This window comes from Protopterus annectens, chromosome 6.part0 (genome assembly GCF_019279795.1).
Source record: "Protopterus annectens isolate FY-2018-M chromosome 6.part0, PAN1.0, whole genome shotgun sequence".
Lineage (NCBI taxonomy): Eukaryota > Metazoa > Chordata > Ceratodontiformes > Protopteridae > Protopterus > Protopterus annectens.
The window spans coordinates 1281796853-1281815555 of NC_056737.1; positions in this window are offsets into that span (position 1 = coordinate 1281796853).

Consider the following 18703-nt stretch of genomic DNA (forward strand, 5'->3'; position numbering starts at 1 on the left):
TGAACAACAAATTAAAATCCTTTAGCATTACCCGGGTGCTTTGCATCCTTACGGGGGACTAAGGCCCCCCTGTAGCAGCCCCCCACGGGGGACAACGGATTACCACCCAAAACAACACCCCCATTTTGCATACCCAGGATCCCGGGGGCTGCCCCCACGACGCATGACACATCCTTCATGTGTGCGAACTGGGATATGGACGATTAGGACAGGGCAGTCTGGGGACCTCTTTTTTAATGTCCTGCATGTCATGGCAGGTATCACCAACCTTAAACACGCTGGTGGTCTTTTACGGTGAGTCAGGGTTTGTACTGATTGGTTTTTTGCCATACGGAAAAGTAAAATTTTGGAGTCCTACGGACAGGGTGCATTTGTAAAGTGTAGAACGTTTTGACTGTCCCCATCTGGCCAGTGGTATTGACTCCCGCTGTATTTTCCCCCAGTCGGGATGTCTTTGACTACCCATCTTTGTATGACAGGGCCCATCTATATCCACGCCAGTATGAAAAAACAGAAAACCTTGGCCCCCTGCCCATCTTCAAAAACCATTATAACATATATGGGCTGAAACAGACACTGTCACATAGACCCCAAGTGACAGGATACTGAGCTTTTAACTACAATGGGGCCCCGCGGGTACGGATGTCATGACATAGCCCCCAACCCCTTCAGAGTGGGAAAATTAATTAAACCTGCTCATATTTTGGACAGTGCCCATGTCTTTTTATAACGGACATATACATATCAGTGTTGCATGCCTTCCCATGGAACAAATACGGCAACAATGTGTTAATATATCTACAATATTGGTAAATACAATCAGTACCCAACATAGTTGAAAATTTTAGAGTGCACCTTAGAATGTAGTGTGTTGATCAGGTTATTGTATATCATGTGTATATTAGTAGCTTTAATAACAAAGAGGAATCAATAGGTACTATTTAAGCATGTTTTTGGCTTTTGAATGTAAACGGGGGAGGAGACATCCGTAACCTTCCCGGTTCCACTGGATCACACCCCAACCAACCGCATGTCCTTTTGGGTTCGCGAACCCGCTTTATCCGACCGCTTATATAACAGTTTGGGGTTACTTTTTTATGTACTTGTGACTATTCCGTAACATTTTCTGATCCGTTGAGGACGCAGAAAGCACACAGCTTTATATAAACAGTTTTTGAAAGGGGCCCCCCCAACATTTATTTTTTGAGAACCAAGGGGACTGCAGTCACGTTTGATTTTAGTGACCAGTGCACGTTAGCCTTTCATTAATATGCATCCCCGGGTACCTATGTACATTTACATATCACCCCCCACAACCCCACAGGCATCCATTCTCCGGTGGGAAAGGGGGGTACGCATGTTGAACATTCCTACCCTGCCATCCCGGATATATATCGCCACCACAGGGCTGTTCAGATGACAGCTGCTTATATCCCATATGCATACGGGCCCATTGTCAGGGTGTTGCTGTGGTGTTTGTTTGGTTTTGGGCCCCACTAGGGACCGCCTGCCCCTGTTAATGTTAGATGAGCACATAGTTTGCCCGTCCATGGTAATTAAACCCCCCTTTTTCTTAACCGTGTCATTGCCGGGGTGTATCCGTGTAGACCCGCATGCAGGTCTGATCGAACAACCTACTGCCATTACAAACCCCTCCATTGTCCCCAAAATTACAAGGGTTTAACAAATGGCATTTCACGAGCCACAGACATGTCCGTTTTTTTTTTGGGCCTTTCGCGGCTACACATTTAACATGGCGAAACAGGTTGAACAGCTCAACAGGGACATCGGGTTGTCCGTGTTGTCTATTATTGAATGTCTTGGAGTTTTTTCCCAACACACACATTGTGGGCTTGTTAACGGACATCTCGAGCCCGCACACGCTGGTGACATGTCTCCCTTTTGGCCCAGGCATTATGCTGTGCCATTATGTCTGGGGATATGGGTTTCCTTTCCCCATGAGGGCCATACTAGCAATGCCCCTGCATGACGGGGGTGTGGGGTACTGCTGTAACCCGGGGAAGAGTGGCCTTAGGGAAATGGTGACCTAGGCAGATTAATAGCCGTTCCTGGTCTACCTACACCAAATAGAGTCTGAAAGGTGGGTAGAGCAACCCCCCAGCGGCTACCTTTTTGGCGCCAAACCGGGGCATGTGTGTGGCCCCTTTGGGGCATCGGATTTAACGCCCGTCCCCTGGTATGTCCAGCATTACCCACATCCAGCCCCAAGGCAGAACCCATCCAGGGGCCCCTGGGTGTTGCATGGGAACTTAGGGGGAATTTAACCCACATACAGCTGTAATTAGCCTCACCTCAGGATCCCGAGTAGTAAAAGGGCACAGTCACACTCCACATAGATGGTGCCCCACTGACCCGGGGATTACCATACCATTAGTTTAACATGCCTTATCTGCAAAGCCATGGAGATGGATAAATGGGAAAATAGATGAGGACATAGGGGCCCCACATATTTTGGGATACAACCCAGTTTAGCTTGGTCATAGTCAGATCATCCCCTTTACAGGGTTTTTTGTGAATCAGTCACCAAGGCCATTGCTGAGGGTAAACCAGTCCATACAGCCTATAAACCCCGGCAGGGCACAAACCCCCCTGGGGTATTTTGAAAACCCCGCCATCTTGAATGAAATCCATACATGCCTTTGGGTTGAAACGGCTTCACAGAACACACAGGGCCTTTGCGGGCCCTTTGTCATAACAGCCAGTCACATGGTGTCCCAGGGGGCTCAGTCCTGTCACTATTTCCAGCACCTTCCAATGTAAAAAAAGGGGTTAGGGGTGACATGTTTGCTTTGACTGCAAACCGATGCCATGTGACACACATCTGACACAGATATCCTTCGGGGCCTCACAGATGTGGATAAGGGGTACCAGAGACATGTCCAAGCTAAATGAAAATAGGCATCCCCAGAACAAGGTTCCCCAGTACCATATAGGTGGCAGTCCACAAAAAGGGGGTTACCATGATCTGGGGACAGGTTGTTTTTAACCGTTAAAACCACATTTTCAACATAGGGGGAGCCCTTTCCCCTTGCCCACATCATCATGAAGGGATTCACATCTAGATCAGGGAGGTCATTGCCCCCTTGTACTCATCCCCAAAGACCTATGATTGGGTACAATGCCCGTCAGAATGTATCTGACCCAACACCTGCAGCAGCTGGAAAGGCACCAACGTTTTTCACAAAGGGATGCAGGGTCTCAGGGTGTTTTATACTGACCACTAAAAGGGATTCCAGCTGATACAGGCATACCACTTGCCCAGAGGTGCCCCGGCCTGGCATGGGGGCCATAACCCAGATCTGATGACTATGCTTCACAAAAAAGGGTAGATCCCTCAGAACCACAAGGGCAGCTGCCCATACCTTGACCCCTTTTTTAAAAAGTTTTTTGGGGGACGGATTCATACCCAGCCCTCACTATGGGGCACATCCCAGTACATGTGAGGGAAAGCAGGGCCCTTCTTTTGTATTTTGGATGTCTGATTGATTTATTTCTGTAACCTTCTAATAAATTTACATTGCACATTGTGAATCTTTACATGGGCTTTTTTACAGTAGTCATTTCATACGGTTTATGTGTATATTTATGGTTCATTCATTACTAGGTGTCTGCAGTTCTGTTAAAAATATTGGCACAACCTAGGACAAAACATGTTTACACAGTCAGACATTTGGAAAACATTTAATGGTGGTTCATGTTTCAAAAATGTACATATATTTCCTTTTTCCATGAATACACCCAAGCAATGTCTTGTCCTCACTGTTTTTGCCCGGGCTTGTTCTCTTTAATTAATGCACATCTAATGTCCCAAACCAAAATGCTTGTAAAGTTGGACCATTGTATGTGTCTGAATAAGTCTGTTATGAAGAAACGGCCTAACTATGGTGACCCCGCATTCTGGTGTCTTGGCACTGACGGTCCCTCAGTGTTTGCTTTGGCCCAGGGCTGGTTGTCTGTGTTTTTGTATGGGAATGTCAACTGTAGTCCCTATGTTATTGTGGCCTTACCCCCATGTAATTCCCGGTTTGCATTGGGGGTGCCACCCTTAAGGGGTTGTCCATCCATGACAATTGCCTACGGGACACTGGTATAGGGCTGTAAAATTTCCACACCTCATTTAGCATTCTCCGGAGTATGGTTTGCATTATTAGCGGAGAGGGCAGGTGCACCCCTCCCACGGGCGGAAAAGGATTGCCTAAACAACACCGAGCCAGATCTACATACCCAGAATCCCTTGACTGCAAAAATTGACAGTACCCATTACACATCCTTCATGTGTCCCAGGGGATGTGGAGGTTTATGGCCCCTACCCTGGGTATTTCTGTGCATTGTGCTGCATTACATGGACAGCTATCACAACATTAAACACGCTATGCATATGTGTACCTGTGACGAACAATAGTACAGGTAAAGGAAGTGCGGCATTCTCTAACAAATTTTTGGGTCCTACAATGGACACCATGTGCATATGAAAATTTGGGTTGCTGGACTGTGTCCCCCTGCAGTGGGTTTCACTGCGGGTTTTGTTCAATCGCGGATGTCTGTTTGACTACCCATTCTTCATGCTGCTACGTTACCAGGTGTTTTAGTACTGTGAACAAATGTCATTCATCCCAAGATGCTGGATAGCAACTGCGTCATAAAAACCGCAGACATCCCAATGGGACATATCCGCCACTGTATTTCCAATATAACACCCCCGAACATGTTGCTCACCAATCCATTCATTTAACCATGTTGTCTTCATAGGGGGGAAGCCATAGTTTACATATCCTACTTGCGTGTGTGTGCCATTAGTATGTGTTCCACAGGTCGAAATCTGTTCCGCTGTAGGAGGGGGTGCTCCTCAGTCTGTTGCTGGCAGATTGAGTGCGGGCCGGTGTTGGCACGGGTCCTGCTTTTTTGTGGAATGTCAACTGAACTCCGTATGTGTATTTCCTGTGTTATCCCTTTGTTTCATTTACCCGGTTTGCAGTTGTGGGTGCCTTTCTGGCCAAGGGTGTCCATCCATGACAATTGCCTACTGGACATAGTATGGGCTGTACACTTTACACACCTACATTGAGCATTCTCCGAGTATGGTTTGCATTATTAGCGGAGATGAGGCAGGTGCGAACACCCCTCCCAGGGGGGGAGAAAGGATTGCCTGAAAAACCCCGAGCACAGAGTCTACATACCCAGAATCCCTTGACTGCAAAAAACAGTCCCCATTACACACCCCGGCCTTTTTAATTCCCCCCCTGGGTATTTTTGCATCTGTGCTGCATTACATGGACAGCTAACAGCGACATTAAACCCCTTTTGTGAAAACCTGTGACAAATGAGTTCAGGACGCATTGAATAAAAAATTATTCATTTTTCCAAAATTTTTGGGTCCTACAATGGACACCACTGTGCATATGAAAAGTGGGTTTCACGGGGGAAGGGGGGTTTCCTGTTTTTTTCAGCAATTTTTATGTGTGCTTGACTACCCATACTGTGTTGTGCTACAGGAACCATGTCTTCCACACCAGAAACCAATGCTATACATCCAATGTTGCAGGTTAACAACCACTTTCATACCATACCCAGAGGTCACGATTGGGAGGTATTGCCACTTTATTATCGGAACAACACCCCAGACTGTGTACATCATGGGAACTTTAGGCCAGTCTTACCGCCATTTCCAATTGAAATTTAGACACATGTCAATACATGTATGATAACACATATTGTCATGCAGAAGTTGATCTATGTTTTTTGGAATTGGCTTTTTTTGGCATCCTTGCTGTGAGTGTTGCCAGTTACCATACACTTTGCTGGCTCAGGGGCAGACTACAAAATACCGCAGTACTGTGGTCTCCTTTAAGGACCCTGAGCCAGTGGTCAATGGCACCCCACTGCAAAATCACATTTGCCATCTACCAGTACCTACAGGCCTGCATGAGCCAGTCATTCACTTACCCAACTGTGGTTCACTGTACCAATGCCAAGCATCCAGTGTGGTGTACCCCAGCCATACACAAAATGTACAACACGAGGGGGTGGCTACTACAAGGTGGAGCAGACACCTTGTGAGGTGTGACACCCTTGGTCATCATATGTGTAGACTTACACACTGTCATGAAATAGTCCGGGGCACATTCCACAGATATACCTACATGGACCTGGCAAACAATCATACCACCTTCAGTTGCTATGCTGGACACCTGGGAGCTCAGTCCCACATATGCTCTGACGGGGTTTCCCTGGGGGGGTTTACTCAACATACACACATTGCCAACATACAGGCTGACAAGTCCAGTGGGGACATCTCCACACCCCCCCCCACACATGAGGTGATGTGTCTACCACAGGTTTGTGGTCACCAAATGTTCTGTGACACACAGGTGGGACATGCTCTCTCCAGGGTAGTGGACATAGCATCGATGAGACCAGCTGGTGACCCCGCTGTGTACTCCACTATCTCGGTTATGAATTAGACCCACAGTTAGGACAGCTATTTCTTTGTAGCCTCACCTCAGGTAGGGTACCCAGGTTGTGTCACATGGCAACTGTAGTCCCACGCCAAAAAATACCTCCACTGAGGCTGGTTATTACTGTCCCATTACCCTGAGGAGACCTATCTGCAAAGACATGGGGAGGGATCATACTGTGGCTCGTACATGACTGCATAGGGGACATACTTTTTGCCTCACCCCGGTTTGTCTTGTTCAGGGGCGGTTCATGCCTTTAAAGCATGGTTGACATTTTCAGGACAGTCGCAGAGGCCACTGATGGGGGTGTTGCGGTCCATACAGCCTACCTCGACCTGGCAAAGCCCTTCATCACATTACCCCCCTCAGGTATCGTTGATAAACCCATTGGCTGGGATGTGAACACGCACATCACAGAATGTGTTGTAAACTGTCTATGTGACACAACCCACACGGTCATAGTTGCTGGCAGCATATCAGACCTACTGCCTGTCAGAAGTGGTGTCCCATGGGGCCCTTCCATGTGTGCACTCCTGTCATACACCTACATCTTCATGGTACAGGCACACACAGGGGTGCTATGGGCAACAGTGTTTGTAGAAAACTGAAAAACTGGTTCCATAGTGGGTCAGGCATCTGCCACAGATATCCTTCAAGGGCCTCCCAGGTATGCATATCTTCTGTCAGGGACATCTCTCACAGCTAAATGCAACCCCATGCAACATCATACCTGTGGAAAAGTACTAGGTCACCCCTGTCCAGCATATAGGTGGCTGTCCACTCAGCACAGGGGTGATTACCAGGAATCAGGGGACAGTGTTGGATGGTAAATTCATTCCACACACCTTTTATCGGGTTGTGTGGGTCTTCTACATTGCCCACCTGTTGGTGCAGGGATTCACATCTACATCAGGCTAGGTCATTGTTCCCTTGTACCCATTACGTGTTACACCTATGATCTACTACATTGCCCCATTCAGACTGTATCTGACCATACACCTACAGCAGCTGGGAAGCCCACATAGGTTGATCGTTGTACAGATGCAGGATGACACCATTTTGTGTAATGCTGCCCCACATGTAGGACCCCTGCCACATCATGTCACATACCTGTTTGCGTTGACCTGTGCCTGACATACAAGGCCATGTCAACTCCATATAAATATGTATGCTTCACCTACTGTATCCGCATCCCCAGAATCACTAGGCAGGTGACATTTACCTTGTCACGTCATTCATGGGATGTGCTTGGGTGACATATACTACCCAGACAATCAATATTATGCTGTGGATCTACATCAAGGTACATGTGAGACAGACATCCTTCCTAGCCTTGTCTACAGCTATGTTATTGTCCATTGGATGAGAATTGCAGGTATAGGCCAGGGATTACATCATTATCACTGCTTGACGGAGATACAGCACATCATGGGTATTTCATCTGAGGCACAGAAGGTTGGCAAAGTCATCCTAACTATGGTGTAGTATTATGGCTGGGCCTGGGACGATGGCCTACCCTGTACCTATGGACGTGTGAACCTATATTCATAGTTTGTCACATGTACAATTGTCTATCCACTATAGTCTTTCGCCACTGTATATTTCTGTGGCACATGATTGTCCTCTGTATTACATGCAGGTATGCTGTGCCCAAAAACGCACAGTTGATGACAGTGTATCTGTGTCCCTAACACTGTGATACTGAGGACTACCACACATCCTTCACAGCATTACATGCATATGTCCATTCTATTCTTCTTTGGCCTATGGGGGGGTGTTAAGGCAAACATTACTCAAGTCCCTGTTTGTGCATGCTTCATGTTGGTGTTTGACCAGGCTGTGCAGTCATGTGTTGGACAGTAGTGTGTCTGTGTGTTTGCCATGTTTTTATTGCCAGTACATCTGTGGGAGGTGTAGTTGGCACATGTTCCTCTTTGCGGGGACACCCATCCTGGTGTTTGTGTCATGCATCTGCACTTGGCACGTGCCATATGTCCTGTACTATTCCCACAGTCACGTATGCCTTCATGCACTACTACTGCGTGTTACTGGCTGTGTGTATGTGGTACACATGGACATTGTGATGTTTGTCTTGACCTATTCCAATGCTAGAACGTAAACATCTGTCAATTAAGTCTTTTAAATCAAACTGTAACACTCATTCGTATTTTCAACATGACACTCATTAACATGGGGGGGATTAATAACATTTTATTACTGTGCAGCAGGAGGAAAAGGAGTATGCAGTCAAAGTTTAGACATTTGTTCAACTCTATACATGTTACATCTGTATGAGCATTCTGTATACTATCATCGTTTGCACACATTAATGATGTTGTCAGTCACAAGGCATTTACATTGCTAGAGTACAGCACATTGTATTCATAAAACAGTGTTCAGGGTATGTTTTGTATTACATGTTTTCCCACTTAGGATATTCCAACCTTTGGCGAGCCATATTCAGTTAGACTGTACTTTCTTGTGTCTCTGCCTGACACGGGTTCCAACACTGTTCATATTCAGTCCCCACCTCGGGGTCCCACTAGGTTCCTGTGTTTGTCTGCTGAGCAGCGGTTCTCTGTGTTACAGCTCAAGCTCATCCCCTCAGTAGGCCGAGATGACAATATACCTGTACATATGGCTGCATTATTCTCCAAAATCCCAGCAGATGACTGCTGACATACACCCAAACCGCACTGGTTACTGCTATAGTTAGTTCAATCACACCGCAGCTACACCTCACAAGCAATTACATGCATGAGAAGCTGTACTGCTATATTGTCAGGTAGAATAATATGCATTATACACTATTAGCTTCTAAAGTTTAAATATGTATTTTGCTAACATTCTCCCTCCTTTGATTGCTTCTACTCTATCCAGAGACATATACAACATTATTTCATTCCCCGGTCTTTCCCCTGTGGAACGCTTAACTAGGCAAGTAATTTGATGTACATTGCAAGTAGGATTGCATTTTCTATTGACAAATACCACTACAGGTCTTGATCCATAGTCTCGGGTACAGGTATGTTGCCAGAGTCCCTGACTAATACTTACATGCACAGTATCCCACTAGACACATGCTCCCAATATGAGCAGAACAACACAAATGGCAATCATGATATTCAGTATGACTGACCCCATCCACCCAATGGTTTGTGGAAATGGTTCGGCAGTGGGTTTGGGCCTGGTTCCGCCATGGATGACACCTGCTATATTACCTGTAGGTGGGGGTTGCTTTTTGGGCTCTTCATGTGGTAGTTGGACACAGCGATCTTCTTCAGTAAGCGCCCGACCCAATTCTCAGCCACGGTGCAGTCGCATATTACATTTTGTGACACAACAGTTCTCATTGCATCCAGTTCATCAGTCACATGTTCAGGAGCGGAAGTCACATTCATCCTTCCTCCGACAGTTTTGATAACTTCCTCTGTTCCCTGATTGATTTCACTACTCCAGAAGCTGGGGTGTTCCAGCCCAGTTGTGACGCTGTCACTGAAGTCCATATGAATCGGTATTTCCCTTTTTCTCTTGCAGAGGACTGACATGTCAGAACAGCTTCCATTTCACCCACTGGATTAGTAGGTTTTCGACTGTGTTCCCAGTTTTTAGCTATATGTGTTATAGTTCGTTCCCCCCACAGGCAATTGTACAGTATGTCATGTGACTGGAGCCAGATAACCCAAATAACAACTGGGGCCAATTCCCAGGTATCCTTTGCTATCCTTATTTCCCACAACCAACATATCTATAAACTACTTTATTCCTGATGCGGGGTTTCCTCTGCATGTAACAAATTCCTGTCTCTAACAGAGGACTGTTTATACAATTCAGGATGTTTCTGCACATCCTTCAACATTGTACTCATGATGATTCAATACAAAATAGGAAAGGTGCTACAAGTAGTACTGTGATCTTTGGCTGTTATATGACATTCGTATGACACAGTTATGTTACAAATACTCCCACCAACTGAAACTGTACCATGTTTATGTTAACATACAATTCCTTTTTGTGTAACAGGTAAGTACATTGCCACTTGTCCTGTGATCTCACAGAACCTGTATCAAAGTGTAGATATTCACAAGTCTCAATCTATCCCCAAAGGGGGCAACATGCATCGGAAGTCCTCCATATGATGTAGGTATGGCAGTACAAACACAGCAATTTAATTTTTCCTAGTCTCTATATGCACACGATCATGCCTAGGTATCTGTTGAAGTGTGGAAGACACTCTGTGGCCAGTTCATCACGTATCAGTATTTGTATCACACTAGTTATATGCAGGTAAGGTCCCGGAAATTGTAACGTAAACACAAACATGGTTAATAGGTGTATAATCATTAGGACAGCAAACATAAATGTCTTTGGGGTTGCTTTGTATTGTTATACAGTCTTCGGGTGATTCGGCTCTTTGGTATATCAGCTACAAGATGTCAATCAGACTTGATATCCTTTACCAGTTTGAGAAATGTGAGGTGGACCCAGGACGACCTCTCTGCAAACTTTACTGCGGGAGGGGTTCCCAAAAGTACCCGGGACAGACATTCGCACTGTCCACTTGGGAATAATGTTCTTTGGATAAGAGTGACATACACAGAGGATACTGGTGTCAGCTATGCTTCCGCCCTTTTGCTCTTATCTGTAACAGACTTTAACTGAAGAACAGTGTTACTAGTTAACAATCCTCTCATGTCACCTACTACTGAGTCATCGACCCCGGGTCTGGAGGCATGACGGCTATGCACTCTGGCACATCATGTGCCATTCCACATACTACGTGGGTGCAGCACTTTACATTTGGAACTGTTGTCTTGCTCGGCAATGCTAGAGGTAGACAGCTGATGTAACTCCTCCGGCTGTCACCCACCAAACTCGTCTACTTATTTCTCGATCCCATTCTACGGGGCAGCAGTCGTTGAGTGTGGGTTGTACATCCAATTGACATTCATGGTAATAAGAATCCCCACGTAGGGTGATTGTCTGGTTAACTACATGTGTTCTATTGTCACTGTAGCTTCTTTACAGCATGCCAGATCTAGGGATACTTAATTTTACTGGCACCTTTGCCACTGCTGCTGCATCCGGATTACTGGTTGGGAATGCTTCTACCCCTTTTGATTATATATATGTGTAATCGCTAAACAGTATTTGTTCCCTTCACATTTATGCAGATGTATGAATTCCATACAAATAGTAGGGAACGGTTAGGGAGGTGTAGGTAAACTCACTCGCATCGGTTTAAATAGTCCCTGTGCATGAAATCTACGGCAAACGTGCCACGCTGCTCATGTGGTTTGAATGTGGTTCGTAATTCCATGTTAGGGGATTCTGTTAACCAAATGTACCATCCCCCCTGTTGAGCCATGTCTCTACCCGTGGCTCCACAAAGCCGCATATCTGAATATATTAGACGTTAATATTGGCTTTATCACTGTGGATATGTGCAGTCCGTGTACAAGGATTGCTCCTCCCCTAACCACGCCGGCTTTTCTGCTTTCGAGTTGCTGTTTGCATTGTTTGTACAGTTTCTACATCTAAACAGTCTGAGGTTTGTCATTCCTCATTCACACAGACACTTTCCAACTGTGACGCTGCTTGTTTTGCAGGTGCATGAGCTCATGCCTCAACTTTCCTACTGTTATCCTGTTGCTTTCTATGCCCTGCACATTTACAATTACCTACTTCAGTGGGTAACTGCATGTAGTCTAATGCATTCAGGTTCGATGCGCATGATTAATCGAGGTGGATGTTATCATTCCCTATTCTTCCACTGCTGCTCATAAACATGCACTGCACAGACAACAGAATGACTATTGGGACATATGTCCACACATCATTTTTCCGCTACAGTACAAGCACGGGTTTAAAACTATCTATTGTGCTGGTTGAGCAGACACGTTATGCTGGAGGGTTTGGCCGCCTGCAATGTCATTATCAATAACTGCTGCATAAACTACTTCATTCATTCCTGTAGGACTCTGTCTACATGATCCGTACATTAACTGTCACCTCTGCATCATCTAAGGGTATACCCGTGTTATCATGTCTGTGTGTGTTATTTAATCCATTCATAGGCAACTGTGTGGTGTGCCATACACAGGTGTCGATGACGTTTATAGGTTTCATGTTGTACAACGCTCAATCACCATGTGAGGTTGACTCAGTGGTATGGTCAGACATGACAAATGTCTAGCACGGTCAGGAATTCTATCTTTCTTGCAGCAGATTGATCGCAACTGCATGACACATTCTCACAGTGAGAGGGTGGTCTAGTAACATTACGGCCGGGCCTGTACTGCCATGGGTGCTACAACAACTGCCTGTACACAATGTGGCACTGACCATGCCACAGTGTCCAACTGCAATGAGTAGTCAGCTATTTAGCTTTCTTACTTCCCGTGTTGCATCAAGACTGACGCCATATATCTCCGCTTACAATCTACGGTCTGACAACATGTGTTATGATTATTCACGGGCCTACTACAGCTGTTGAGGCTATCAATCGTTTTAGTCTGCATAACGCTGTTTCTGCTACTGTAATCCGTGTACTATGTGTTGTGCTGCCATAAGGGTATTAAAGGTTAACAAACAATACAGGGGTTCCACAGCATTGTTTGGTATCCAGATTTAACATGTGTTAGTCGGCCAGACACGACATCATTCCCTTCTTGTTAGTTGGCTTGGGTGCTTATTATATTGCTACCTTCCTTGCCCTGTGATGTTCTACCCTACTTGGTAATTGACCTGTATTCTCTGTAGTTGCAATTTATGCTTGCTTACTTTATGTCCCTGTTCTGCTGATATCTCATTAATGCTATTGTATTTTTTACATTGCTGCTGGGTAGGGGCCCAAGCAGAATATCTTACAATTAAAGTGGAGCTTGACTGGCCCCCTGTGGAGTTGACACCGAATGTAGCTGCCATTCCCCTGTGACAATATCGTTGTACTTTCTCAGTAGCCCCCGATAGCCGGGTATGGCTGTATCTGTGAGCCTGACTGTACAAGCAAAGCAATACGGACTATGTGGATGTATAGGTATTGCAAAGTAAGCATAGCTTATATGTACCACGGTAAGATACTTCTGTGGCATGTTCATAGCATTGAATATAGTGTGTGGGGCTGGCACCAACCTACCCTAAATATTCTTACATGATTTACAGCTTATACATACTGTACCATCCGCCATTCCCCTTTGGTTTCCATCAGGAGATACAGGGTATTGCATGGTGAATAGTGATTACTTTGTGGATGTGGAATTCCCGCTAAGACATTACAGATAACTTCTGGTGTCCACGGGCTATACGCTACGGGGGCTGGGGCCTGGCCTTCCTGTCCTGCATGATGGTTCTCTACTTCAAGTAATTGACTGATATCCTCACTCTGTTTTTGTACTGTGTTCTTACTCGGGTGTCCCTAGGTATGTTACGGTTCGGGATGTGGTTTCAATAGCTTCTATTACATTTGTTTTTTGCTACCTCTGTTGCCACAGGATAACGTGTGGGCACTAGGGTGCCCTCCCGCTTAAAATGCTGGATGTGGTATCGGTGGTAGGGTGTTGTGGGGGGATCGGTACTACTGTATTATGATCTTTCTGTGTATGATGATGCTTAGCCATTTGTAGTGTTCTATTCCCTTGTAAATACCTCAGTCCAGCGATGTGTATGACGCATACCGAATTGAGGCTGTTTTGCCGCCTGCACATCTTAGCGCCGCCACCTTTTCAAAAGCACAATGTGGGACATTAGCGTTCGAACGGTAATTTGCCTGGAAAATGCATACCCACGGCCAGTACATAGGGCAGGTATTCACTTTGCCAGGAGAGCACCAATTGTTGTAGCATTTCAGTTGCTTATTCTGTTTATTATTATATTTTGCTGTTCCACATACAAATTTACTGTTTTATGCTACCATTTTGATATATATCTGGGAAATGTTTGTCCTGAGATATCAGGACATTTGACATTTGTTCGGTTTATTTACAGGACACGGCTGGCCAGAGAGGGCATATCCCTCTCAGGGTGGAACAGGTGTTTACCTTGGAACATATGCATCAAATTTTCAGGGATTACAATGTTTCAGTAACGATATGTTGCCTAATATACCATCAATGTCATATTTATTACCCCACTTTTGCAACTCACATTATGTGCTCTCTGCATTGCATATTCTTCACGCCACCCCAAACGCGGATCACATGATCTGTTGCTTCAATAATCTCCCATATCCTCCCACTGCTGCACTTTTTGTCATAACACGCGGGGTCTCCTTCCCTGTATCCACTGTAGTGTCTATAATCACTATTTACTCTGCTTTTGTTCCCCCGACCTATGTTCAGATTTAACAGTATGTGGGTAGGTCTTACCCCATATCACTACTGTTAACAGAAACACAATGTAGTCTGGTCCCTGATCTACAATAGAAAAAAAGGCAGACACTCCTTACCTGGGCCTCCTGTTTAAGGCTGCACGTTTTCTTCTTGGGATCCAGTTTTCCGCTTTTTAGCCACAGATCAGACAGTAAACAGCCTCTTTACACACAACAATTCAGTCGGAGGTCTTTTCGTTCAAGAAGAACCATTTTGCATATTCTCCAGCGCATGTCTAACCAGCCATGCACTCTGACCTGTAGCTTACCAAGGGAATTCGGATTACAAGGATCACAATGTGAAATAAGTTGTTACAACCAGACTGTAGTTATCAGTAGGCTTTTCATATGTGACGACGATAACTTTGAGAAGGCTCACCGAGTTCAGAAGCGTTTTTACTGTAGTATTGAATTGGCCACACAGGCAGGCTAAAATAATATACAGTCAAAGTATGGGGACTTTTAATCTGATTCTATACCACGGTAAGCAGTTTCTTTTATATAGTGTTTACAATCAGCTTTTGCCCACCTTACTGGGGTAGGTCACCGGGAGCATTTCCATCACTTATGGTCCGCATAGTCTATACATACCCGGGGGCTGGGGTCGGGTTTTAAATTGTTTTTTCCCTGGGGAAAAACACAGCCTTGCAAGGCACCTTGTACATTACAGTATCCTTTTGTGATTGTAGCTGTTTCAAGGACCCTAGACTGTTACGATACATGGACAGTTAATTTCTTAATACGTTTTTGTCTCTCTGGTAGGAGTTGTACTGCTATCTTCGAGAGCTCACAAGGCCATCCTCCTCTGGGGGAAAGGGGGTGTTATGCATGTACATACATTTATTGTTCTGTAACCCAGCAAATAATTAATGATGACAGACATGAGCCTGCTGTACTGCTTACTGCCAGGTTCAGAATTCCATCACAGTACAGCTTAGCTTCACCAATTACATGCAGGCTTAGTTCTACTGCCATATTGTACGGTACAATTCAATACATTATATAGTATTTCGAGTGTAAACTGGAACTTCATATGTGTTTCTATATATTTTTTAAAAAACATCCATCCGCCATATGCATGTTGTTCCGCCCCTTTTCCTTGACCGGGGTATTTGTCCGTCCAGCACGCTAATCTCCACATGTGATGTCCCAGTTTCCCCCTTTTTTGCCTGTAGCACCCTGTTAGGACGTCCTGTTTGTTAGGCACCTGTTCCGCTATATGTGATCGACTTCACGCAAAGATAATCATCGATGCGGGGGTCCAACGACCGACTTGTCCACATGTGTACAGTTATGTGCACCGTGTCGTATGCAAACCTAGATGGTTTGGACGGGGACATACTACATGCCGGATGTACACATTCTGCTGACACATTCACATGCAGCCATTTACATATCTGTACCGCGTGGGTTGGTGACATTTGGGGAATATTTGCCCGTGGCATTGCCTAACACAAACATCTTACCACAGTTCAGGTATGCACATTGTGTGTGGTTGTATAGCTGCACACGGATGCTAGCAGGTTTGGGTGCAGGGGTATACATGGGTGTGACTGACATGTACAATGAGGCTATTGTGTAGTACATCCGAATGCATGGGTTCTGCTTCTGGATATTACACTTCATCATACACCATCCAGTGTATGCAACAGAGACGTTGCTGGGTCTGGGATATGTTGCTATGCACATGTTTGCCTGTGTTTGAGGTATCTTGCTTCCTTACTTTTTTATGTCAGCACAGCTACCCGGCTATGTACTGTCACTACTGCTTGTGATCATTATGGTTGGCACCTTTTCCAATGCCCATAGTGGGGCATGTTATGTGGCACTTCAAAATTTTCAGGACTACACATACCAGGGCTAGTGCAGTTGACAGAACTTCACTTGTTTGCCATACTATGAGCTTATTCTGTAAGCTTTTTGGGTTTCCCTTTTTTATTTTCTTATGCCATGTCTGTGTTCCATATCGTAATGTATATGTTTTATGCTACTATTTACATGTATATTGGGAATTTGGCAGGGGGTCGGAGGTCATTTTCCATTTTACGATTGTTGCAGGGACACGACTGTCCAATCAGGGCCTGTCCATGGCACATTGGGACAGCAGGTAACCCTGGTGACCATGCCCATGTCGCTACTGGGGTTTCCACCTTTTCCATTTTCCGATCTGGGATATTTCCGGGGCTCACATCTGACTTTACAGGCCGACACATACAAACGGTCACTATATAGCATGGAAATTCACTTGTTTGCCTAAATAATATGCTTATTATTGTGGCATGTTCCTTGCTTATTATGTTTTATGTGACATTTAGGTATTTCTGTTACAGAAATAACCAATTCATGCTACCATTACATTAAATAGGGGATATCATTGTGTCCTACAATCGTAGCACATCAGCCATTTCTAATACGTTTTTTCGGGACACAACTGTCCATGGAGAGACTGCCCCAACCAAAGTGGGACAGGTGGTGACCTTAGTCGCTTCCTATGTCGCGGGGCGCTGCGGCTGTACACCTTCTCTGAGTGTAAACACTGACAGTGCATTGCGGGACTAACGCGGTCTTATGCGTATCCTTTGCTCCTTGGCGGGTACACTTATGCCTTCGTGGCTTCTATTTGCTTCTCCATTAATTTGGGAGGGGACTATGTTGCATACTGTACATGCTTCATTCTGCACAGGACCTGGCTGGTGCCATTACTATTGGGGGGGACCATGGCTGTCAGCACATGAGGTTGCTCATCTCATGCTTTAGACCCCCTCCAGACGATCCTACCTGGGCTCGCCACGAACACGCCGCGTTCTGTGATTCCGTGCACTCTCATTAATATGTATATGGCGCTAGCCGGATATTCCATGCACCCGGGGGCGGCCTTACCCCCCTTTGCCCGAGCTTCATGAATCCCAAGTTTTTAAACCCAAAAAAGGTCTAAAGGGAAATCTTCAGACCATGTCCTATTTGCTTTAATCATTTACCCCTTTTTTATAATTTAAATGAATTTGTTTTTTTAAAATTTTGGGAAAAATTTAAGTGTTTTTTTTTTAAATATAGATATGTTCTCTTTTTATCTTTTAAAATCTATCTGTTTTGCCAACATAAAATTTATGGCACAGATGACAGATGGCCAAAAAAAATACAAATATTGCAGTCGCACTGACTCTTAAAAAAATTTTCCTGAGTCAGGATGTTTCAAGGTTCCCCTACTATAAAACAGTAATTACATTTTTTTTTTTTATTTTTCTTTTCCCAAATTTTGATAGGGATAATTTTTCCCGAGATCTTTTGTTTCAAGCAGGGGGAATCATCTTGTGATCTGATCATCTGTTTTAAAAATTCCAATGTTTATTAATGATTCTTGTGTATTTTTTTTTATTTTAGAGTAACTCAAACATACTTTCAAATTTATTTTTTTACCCCTTTTTTTTTTTTCCTTTTCACACCTCTCAGAGAAAGTTTTTAGGTTTTTTCAAATTTTCATTTTCTTAATCATCTGTTCATCATATCCCTTTCTTTCAACTCAGAGCGTTGTATGTTTGTTGTATAATCTTCTACTTGATTGACCAGAAATCTAAAATTGATTTGTGCTACTTAAAAATGAAATTCATCAGTACATTTGCAGTACTAAACAAATTCTTTTCATGGATGTTTTCTTTTTGAGTCATCCAAATTTTTAAATTTCTTTTTATCCTTCTTAAAAAGGGGGGTTTTAAATTTTCTATTCACATTTCATGGGTGTTCCCATGCCTTTTTCTTTTTTTTTCCTTTTTTAAAAAAATTTTCAAAACAAATTTCTGAACCCTACCTTCCCCCACCTTTCCAAAACCAATAAAATTTTTAAAAATTTTAAAAAAATTTT